Source organism: Echeneis naucrates, chromosome 22, assembly GCF_900963305.1.
Source record: "Echeneis naucrates chromosome 22, fEcheNa1.1, whole genome shotgun sequence".
Classification (NCBI taxonomy): Eukaryota; Metazoa; Chordata; class Actinopteri; order Carangiformes; family Echeneidae; genus Echeneis; species Echeneis naucrates.
In genome coordinates this window covers 3,330,965-3,338,785 of record NC_042532.1, presented here as the reverse complement: position 1 = coordinate 3,338,785, position 7,821 = coordinate 3,330,965, and positions in this window count along the sequence as shown.

The window sequence follows — 7,821 nt, the reverse complement described above, 5'->3', positions numbered from 1 at the left end:
GTGGTTCCAACAGCGTTTGGTATAAATCCTGGTTGTTTCTATGGAGCTGGGACAGATCCAAGTGCTCCAGGTCAGAGTCCAGCTCTCTGGCTCTCCTTTCCAATTCTGTTAAGCTGAGCTCTGAGGCTGCCGAAGAGGGGGGGTGTGATCCCCCAAAGCCAATCGGAGGACGGAGGAGAGGCCAACGTTGCAGAGAGCCCGAGAAGGAATCGGTATCTCCTCCTCCTCCTCCTGCTCCCCCTTTGTCCCAACCATCATCCCACAGTGTGTTGACCATGTCAAGGACAGCATCCCAACTCTCCATCCCCTCCTCCTCTTCACATGCCCCTCCTTCCCCTGACTCTGCCTCGCCTTTCTGTAGTTTAGTGACCACTACCTCCAACTCTTGCTCTGGCTGCTCTTCTAGTACCTTCTTTACCTTCATACCATCCAATTTTTCAGGCATTATTTCTAAATCTCTCCCATTTTTCTCTTCCTGGGTTTTGTCTATATTTATTTGGACTTTTGGCTCAACCCTTCTCACTTCTCGTTTGGTTTCTGCTAACAGCCCCTCATCAACAGTCACCTTCTGTTGTTCCTTATCCACTTTTTCCTCCTTTTTGTCTTTGTCATCTTTCTTTGTCTCCTTCTTTCTCTTCTCTTCAGTAATGTTCCTCTCCTCCCTTTCAGTCCTTTCCTTAGTCTTCTCTCCTTGTTTCTCCTTGTTGTGGGATTTCCTGGGTTCGTCCAGCTCTCTACAGACCCTCCAGTGCTCCAAGTTCTGCTCTTTTAGGGAAGCCCTGCCCACCAAACTGGCCTGTGATGGTTCCAGATTGGAAGGCTCTTTAAGTGAGCATCGTCCCACAATACTTGTGGCATTCATTATGCTTGATAGCGGTTTGTCTGCAAAGTGGCCAGGGCGGGAGTGAATGAAGGCATGTGGGTGCCTCTTCTCCAGTGCTGAGAGGACAGAAGGCAGTGGGGGTAGAATAGGGAGGTTGTGAATTGCTCCACCCTGTCGAACAGTCCTCTTTCTGACAATGATTCTGCGAGGCCAGGTGGACTCAATGCCTTCAGAGGGGCCTGAGGACTCAAGGTCTCCAAGGCCTCTGCTTAGATGTGGGCTCCCCACACCTGGTCGCAGCCCTGTAGCTGTCCCAGGTCGAGTCCTGGAGCTGGACTTAGATGATTTGGACTTATGTGATCTGGAACCTTTCTCTGTATGACTAGATTCAAAAATATCAATGTCCAAAGGCTTTTTCTTGGCTGTATCTTTCAGGGCAATTTCAGTTCTAGGTCCAGCACCACTTTGGGCTTTATCTGAAGTTTTGGTGCTCTTCAGGGCTTCACTCACAACTTCATTGTTATTTTGAGTCTTAGTCTCTTTTTCAACCTTGGCTTCTGGCACTATCTCAGGCTCAGGTATAAAAGAAGTAGGCTCAACTTTGGCCTCTACTTTGGCCTCTATGAAGGCAACCTCATTATTAACTTCAGCTACAACTGCACCTTCTGTTCCAGATCTGTTTTCCATCTGCTCTGAACGTGCCTCAGCCTGAAACATGGCCTGAAGCTCTGGCTTCATTCCTGGTTCAGCTCCATCTCCCATCTCAACTTCTTCCCCTGGCCTGGCCCTGCTCTCAGCATCATTCCCAATTGACTGTATTACCTCAGCAACAGGTCCTGGTTTAGCCACACCCCTTCCATTTTTTTCTCCATTCCTTGTCCCTCCCCTATGTCCATCTGTCACAACTTGAGTTACATTTTCTATCTCTGACCCAGATTCCACTTTTCCTTGCAAATCCCGTCCCCCTGGTCTTGTTTTCACCTGTGAGCCCATTTTGATTTCAGAATCATTTTTAACGCTAGCCCTGGATCCTTTGTCATATTTGTTCCAACTTTCAGCTCTATGATGTTCTTGTATTCCAGCCCTGACCTCAGCCTCTGACATGTTTGCTGCACTAACTTCACTTACAAGCCTTGGCCCACACCCAGATTTACTGTCAACGAGTATCAAACCGACACTCCCACTGTCAAACTTACAAACCTTTCCCCCACCCTCTGGACCAACCTTTGACCCAGGTCTATTCCTACCCACAGCACCAGTGCCCATTCTTGGGGCAGCGCTGGGAGAGGGTGAGGGTGAGGGCTGGGGTAGCAACAGTGGTGTGGTGTCTAAAACTTGGTCAGATTCTAAAAACACAGAGTCTCTGTCTGAATGCAAAGGAACTGGTCGACCATAGCCAAAGGTCCCAAAGGTCGAGGTTTCCCTCCTTTCCCTTTCTCTTGCTCGTTCTCTCTCCAATCTCCCCCGCTCCCTCTCTCTTTCCCACTCTCGTTGGGCCCAACCACGCTCCATTTCCCTTTCTCTCTCCCTCTCCCACTCCCTTTCTCGCTCATTACGGCCCCATCCTCCTCCTCGATCCCTCAGGTCCTGTTCAAGGTCATGTGCAGACAGTTGGACCAACTGGGCACGGTAGGGTGACCGTCTAAGCTCTTGGGGTGGTGACAGTCTAAGACTCTGGGTTTGGGAGTAATGCCTGGGTTGAATTACATGGGGAGGGGAACAGCGCAAACTTTGAGTCTGACTGGGGCGAGGTTTAGCAGGAGAGAAAAAGACTGGAGTGTGGTAACCTGAAGAAAGAGGTGAGCCAGAAAAGGGGGAAATAAGGGGGGAGGTAAGAGAGGAGGACTGGCCCCCAGGGGGAGGGTAGTGCCCTGGATTCAGATATCCCCCTCCTCTGTCTATCATTTCAGTTGTAGTAAGTTCAACACATTCCAGGTGTTTTGGAGGTGTAAAGACTTTCCAGGACTGCCGGCCCTCTCTGCTTTTTGTGCTGTCACCATGGTGATGGTGGTGATAGTGATGATGCTTCTTGGATGAGGAAACTCCCGGTGCTGAGAAGGAGGACACAGAGGGGGAAACTGACCTGTTGAAATGTCCTGGTGAATGGCATCCACCTCCGTCAGCATCCTGACCCCCCAGTTTCAACGAATCATAAATGGCTCTTTCATCCAGTCGCCGCACAAATGAGGGGTTCGGAGTTAAAGAACGTGGTTGTGAATCAAACATGTCAGCTGGGGACCTGCTAACCCTGAGAGAGCCACTTGCAGAGTAGCTAAAACTCCCCTCGCCTCCAACATCTCGCCGTATGGATCCAGGGTGGTGGTGGTGGCCATCAATCTGTTGATTGATGCACATGGTATCATAAATGGACCGCTGAGGTACGTAACCATCACCGTAACCCCCTTCCATTCCCCCATCCCGCCCTCCCATTCTCCCATCCCCAGGCCCATGCTTGTCCAGGCAGCAGGAGCTCTTCCTGAAACACCCAGGACGGCTAAGTGGCTTGCCCATGATTGGTTGGATGGCAGATGGCGGGAGGGGTTGATGGGAGACACGCGTGATGTTTGAAGAGCGAATTGTGAAGTTGTAAATTTCTCTAAATCGGGAAAGAAATTCTTGAAAAATGACTTTCAGAATGTGAACAGTGCATGGCAGCTGGCTTTGAGAAGGCCATGGAAAAATAAAAGAAATGGCAAAAAAACTGCTTTCACCGTTATGCACTGAAGCATTATCCTTCTGTTGTACTGGGAGGTCAGGGACATTTTTTCATAAAAGAAATCCTTCTGTAAAAATCTCCATGACATAAAGACAATGTAAATGACGTAATATCCAAGTTATATTTGAGAATGTTGTCCTACTTCAAGAAATATTCCAACCAGATCGGAGAAAAACTCTGGAGAGATAAGACAAAATAAGTCCAGTTTTTAAGTCCATTGTTTTTAAGAACATTGTTATTGTTCTTAGCTCATCTTGCTCTCTCTTGTGATGGCTGCCTTGAATTCATTCTTGTTTATATAATGTTGTTGTTTTTATAATCTAAGAGCCAAGTAAGTTTTTATCAGGCTCAGTCTGTCAGAGCAACACAAAGACAAAGCACAGTGGAAGAAGGTCTGAATCCCGTCAAAGTTTCTCCGCTCATTCTGGCTGTTGATTACTGTCGTCCATCTGTGGAAAACAGAAGTAAACAACAAAACATTTGAACATGACTAGAACAGCTAGAAAGATTCAGTTATATATGTATATATATCTATATATATACACATGTATATACAAATTGGATAATAAGAAGGGTTCAACTAAAGATGCACGCCACCACCAAGCTAGTCAGTCTTTTTGCTCAGTCCATGGTACGTTGTATAATATCCTTTGCAGTTCTGAATGGAGCTTTGTAAAAACTGAAACCAAACCCTGATGATGTCATCAGTATCTAACTCCCTCAGAGATGTGAGTGGTAAAAAAAGTGGTTAAAAAAAAACAAACAAACAAACAATGAATGTGGTTTATTAAACCAGGTATGTAGATTGGTAAAATATGCTTTGAAAAACTGTCATTTCACGTGTGCACACTCTAATTTCTCTTTTGGAGATCTATAAAACGGTTCTTTCCAAACATATTTTGAGCTGTTTTGGATTCAATCAATGCTGTATAATTAAATGAGCAGAAAAGGAATTATTGATGATTCAATACTGGGCATCAATTTTGATGAAAAATGTGTTGACCCCCTAACAGCAAAGTAAGCATGTAAAGTATTTACTTGCATTTAAACAGCATTTTACATCCACACTGACACGCTGTGATGAAGAACATATGAACAAACACTAACAAAAAAACTTAGATTCAAACACGTTCAGAGATTTTTCAAGGAAAGTTTATATCAGTAATGTCACAGAAATTCTTCATACTATGGCGCTAAATATTCATATATTGTACCATCGCCTTTACTTCACTGTTCACTGATGAACCACAAAGAGACTCTATGTTTTAAACATTTCTACATTTACTAATCCAATCCCAATGCTTTCTCAGGCTTGAGAAGGGCAGCCTTGTGCTTTGTGATACAGTACCACAATTCACTTTGGTAACCTTGTCAAGCTATCATTGCAAACATACTGTCAGTACAAAAGCAAACACATATAATGCACTTCATTTCTTCATGAAGGTCAGAAAAAGACAAAAATAGACAATTTCCCTTATGGACACATGATAGGATAAACGGCTACTAACTTCCAGTTGTATGATTCTTTCATGATTCTTTTTGTAATTTTGTAGTGTAGTAGCGTTACAAAAGGTAAATACTTACTTACCCCCCAACAATAGCAAAACACTATACTACATACTATGCTTGAGTGAGTTCTACAAAATTTTTGTCGCTCTTGTGTATCATAATGTGCCAACAGTCACAATCCTAAAGGGGGAAACATTTCATGACAAAACAACAGCAAACATTCTGAATCAGGAAAGCTTGTACCATGGCTGGACTAAATACTGAAGCCCTGCAGAATGTTTTTGGTCGAGTCATACCTTGAAAAATAAAATGTTGCAGCTGTTAAATTCTTAACAGCCAAGACAACAAAAGATAACATCCTCATTTGGCAAACATTTTGAAGTTGGGGAGATGTTATTACAACAGTCTGCATCAAGCAGCCATAAAGCACCATGCAAACTTGGTGCCAAAAATAAAGTCAAGATGACGTCAATATTCCTTCAAAGCTGTTCCATCAATCAAAACAGGAAATCTGAAGCCAAATAAATCCACATGTTGTGTCATGACATTATGAAAATTTGGTTTGACATTAAATGTATCACACTGGTTCAGCTAATAATGACTAGCCAATTCTTAGTATGATAATTGAGTCTAAACATTGCATGATAGAGAAAGCCACAATTAAAGGCATTGACCACATGTATTGAGATGTGATAACCGCAGACTCATTTCATCACCAAAGGGGGAAAAAAAGTTTAAAATCATCAACTGACTCCATAACTTTTGAATTAACACATTTGTTGTCATGCTAAGAAAGAAAACAGTCACAGATTAGAAAATAGCTTTCTACATTAATCGTCATGTAGCTCTGCAAATATCCATCTCAAAGTCATGTAAAAGCAAAAACTGTGTCATTTGCATGTATTAGTTATGCCTTCCTCACCAATGAGTTCAGCTCCGCCAAAGGAGCCTGCTGATATTTGGAAACCGATCATAGTCCGCATCTTTCTCTGTCTTTTCAGTGTGTCTTCATTCTTAAGCACCCACCCCCAAGCTCCCACCTTCCCTTTCATCACTGCTGCTGCCACCTGCTCTATTTTACCCCGATCAATAGAAAAGCCAAAACCTTATCAGCATGGTCACAGTCATTACAAGGCATCAGTCAGTCCTGTCCAACTCCCACCCTGCTAATGTGTGGTCATCCTGTCTCAAATCACCGCTCTCATTTATTTTCCTTACCGGTATCTCTGTCCCTCTCGTTTCTCTCTGTCTCTTTCTCTTTTTATCTCTGCCGTTTCTCTCTTTTTCTGTCGCTTGTCTTCCCCCCTCTCTCTCTCTCTCCCTCCCTCTCCTTCCCTCTCTCTCCCTCTCCCTCCCTCTCTCTCCCTCTCTCTCCTGTGAATCATGCCTTCTGTCAGAGAAAGGTTTTTTTGACAAGCGCTCTCTCTGCCAACCAACACACCAACGCAAACCCTCCTCCTCCTCCACCTCTCCCTTTCGCTCTCTCTCCCTTCTGGCCTTTCTTCTCCTCGATAGCTTCCCTCTACCTCTCCCTCTCTCCTTCTATTCCTCTATCTCTCTGTATCCCTCCCATTTACACTCCACACAGATTTGGGGCTTTAAGAGCTTTGGAGCTGCAAAGAGCCCAACTTCTCCTCTCCTCTCTCCTCCTTCCTTCCTCCTCCTCCTCTCCTCTCCAATCCTTGCCATCTGCCTCTCTTTTCTTTTTTCTTCCAGCTCTCATTCCTATCACTCACCCATCATTTCTCTCTTTTGCTGTCTTTCTGCCCCCCCCCCCCACCAATCCTATCTAGATTTAGTTTGACCTGAGTGGGCTACCCAAGGGAAATCATCACCATCAGACATTTTAGAAAAGATGTAACGAAAGAGAGGTATAAAGGAGAGATCTATCTAGTTTCATTCCCCCACACACACTGTTTTCCTTTCCCAGCTCTCTCCATCCCTCTTGTAGCCCTCTCAGTTTGCCCTCTACCTCCCACTCTTCACCTCAGCGTTAATGCAACACGCATCACTGTGGAGGCGGCAAGGAGAGTGAGAGAAAGAAAAAGCAACAATGGGTACTCACATACTGTACAGTATAATTTAAAAGCATCAGCAGCAGCACCTTTTTTTACCATATAGAGCCATGTGGAAGAGCAGGATCTGTGTGTTTTATCATCTCGTCATGAGGTTACTGTAAATGAGCAGGAGACTCATTAAGCATATTCAGTTTCTTTTCTACCAAAATAATATAACAGCTAGCTTTAAATCACCAGCTCCAAACCTCTCACATACATTGTCAGTAGTGATGTCTACATTAGGTGTTGGATGAGCAAGGCAGCAGAGTAGTTTGCTTCAGCTGAAGCAGTTACCATGTATCAACCATCACCACCACCACCTACCACCACCTTCAGAACCATAAACTTCATTAAAGAAAAAGAAGAAGTATGAAAAGTGTCACAGCACTGCCCACATTGACTCACTGACAAGTCAAGCGCTAAGAATGATATTTTAGCGTTTAATTTAGTAATATTTATCTTAATATAAAATGACATCCAACTACCTGGGATGATTTGTGTGATATGACCAAAGACTCCATAACAGCCACTGACTTGCACATCCTCTCTGCCATCTCTGTCAGTTAGCAATCACACGTCCTGTACTGATACATCTGGGTTAAGATAACATTGAGCAGTGTGTTATATTGAAATGCATAATGTGGCAGAAATGCAGATTATTTTAGGGTGACTGAGAGAAATATTTAAGCTTTGCAAGAATGAGAAATGCACATTGT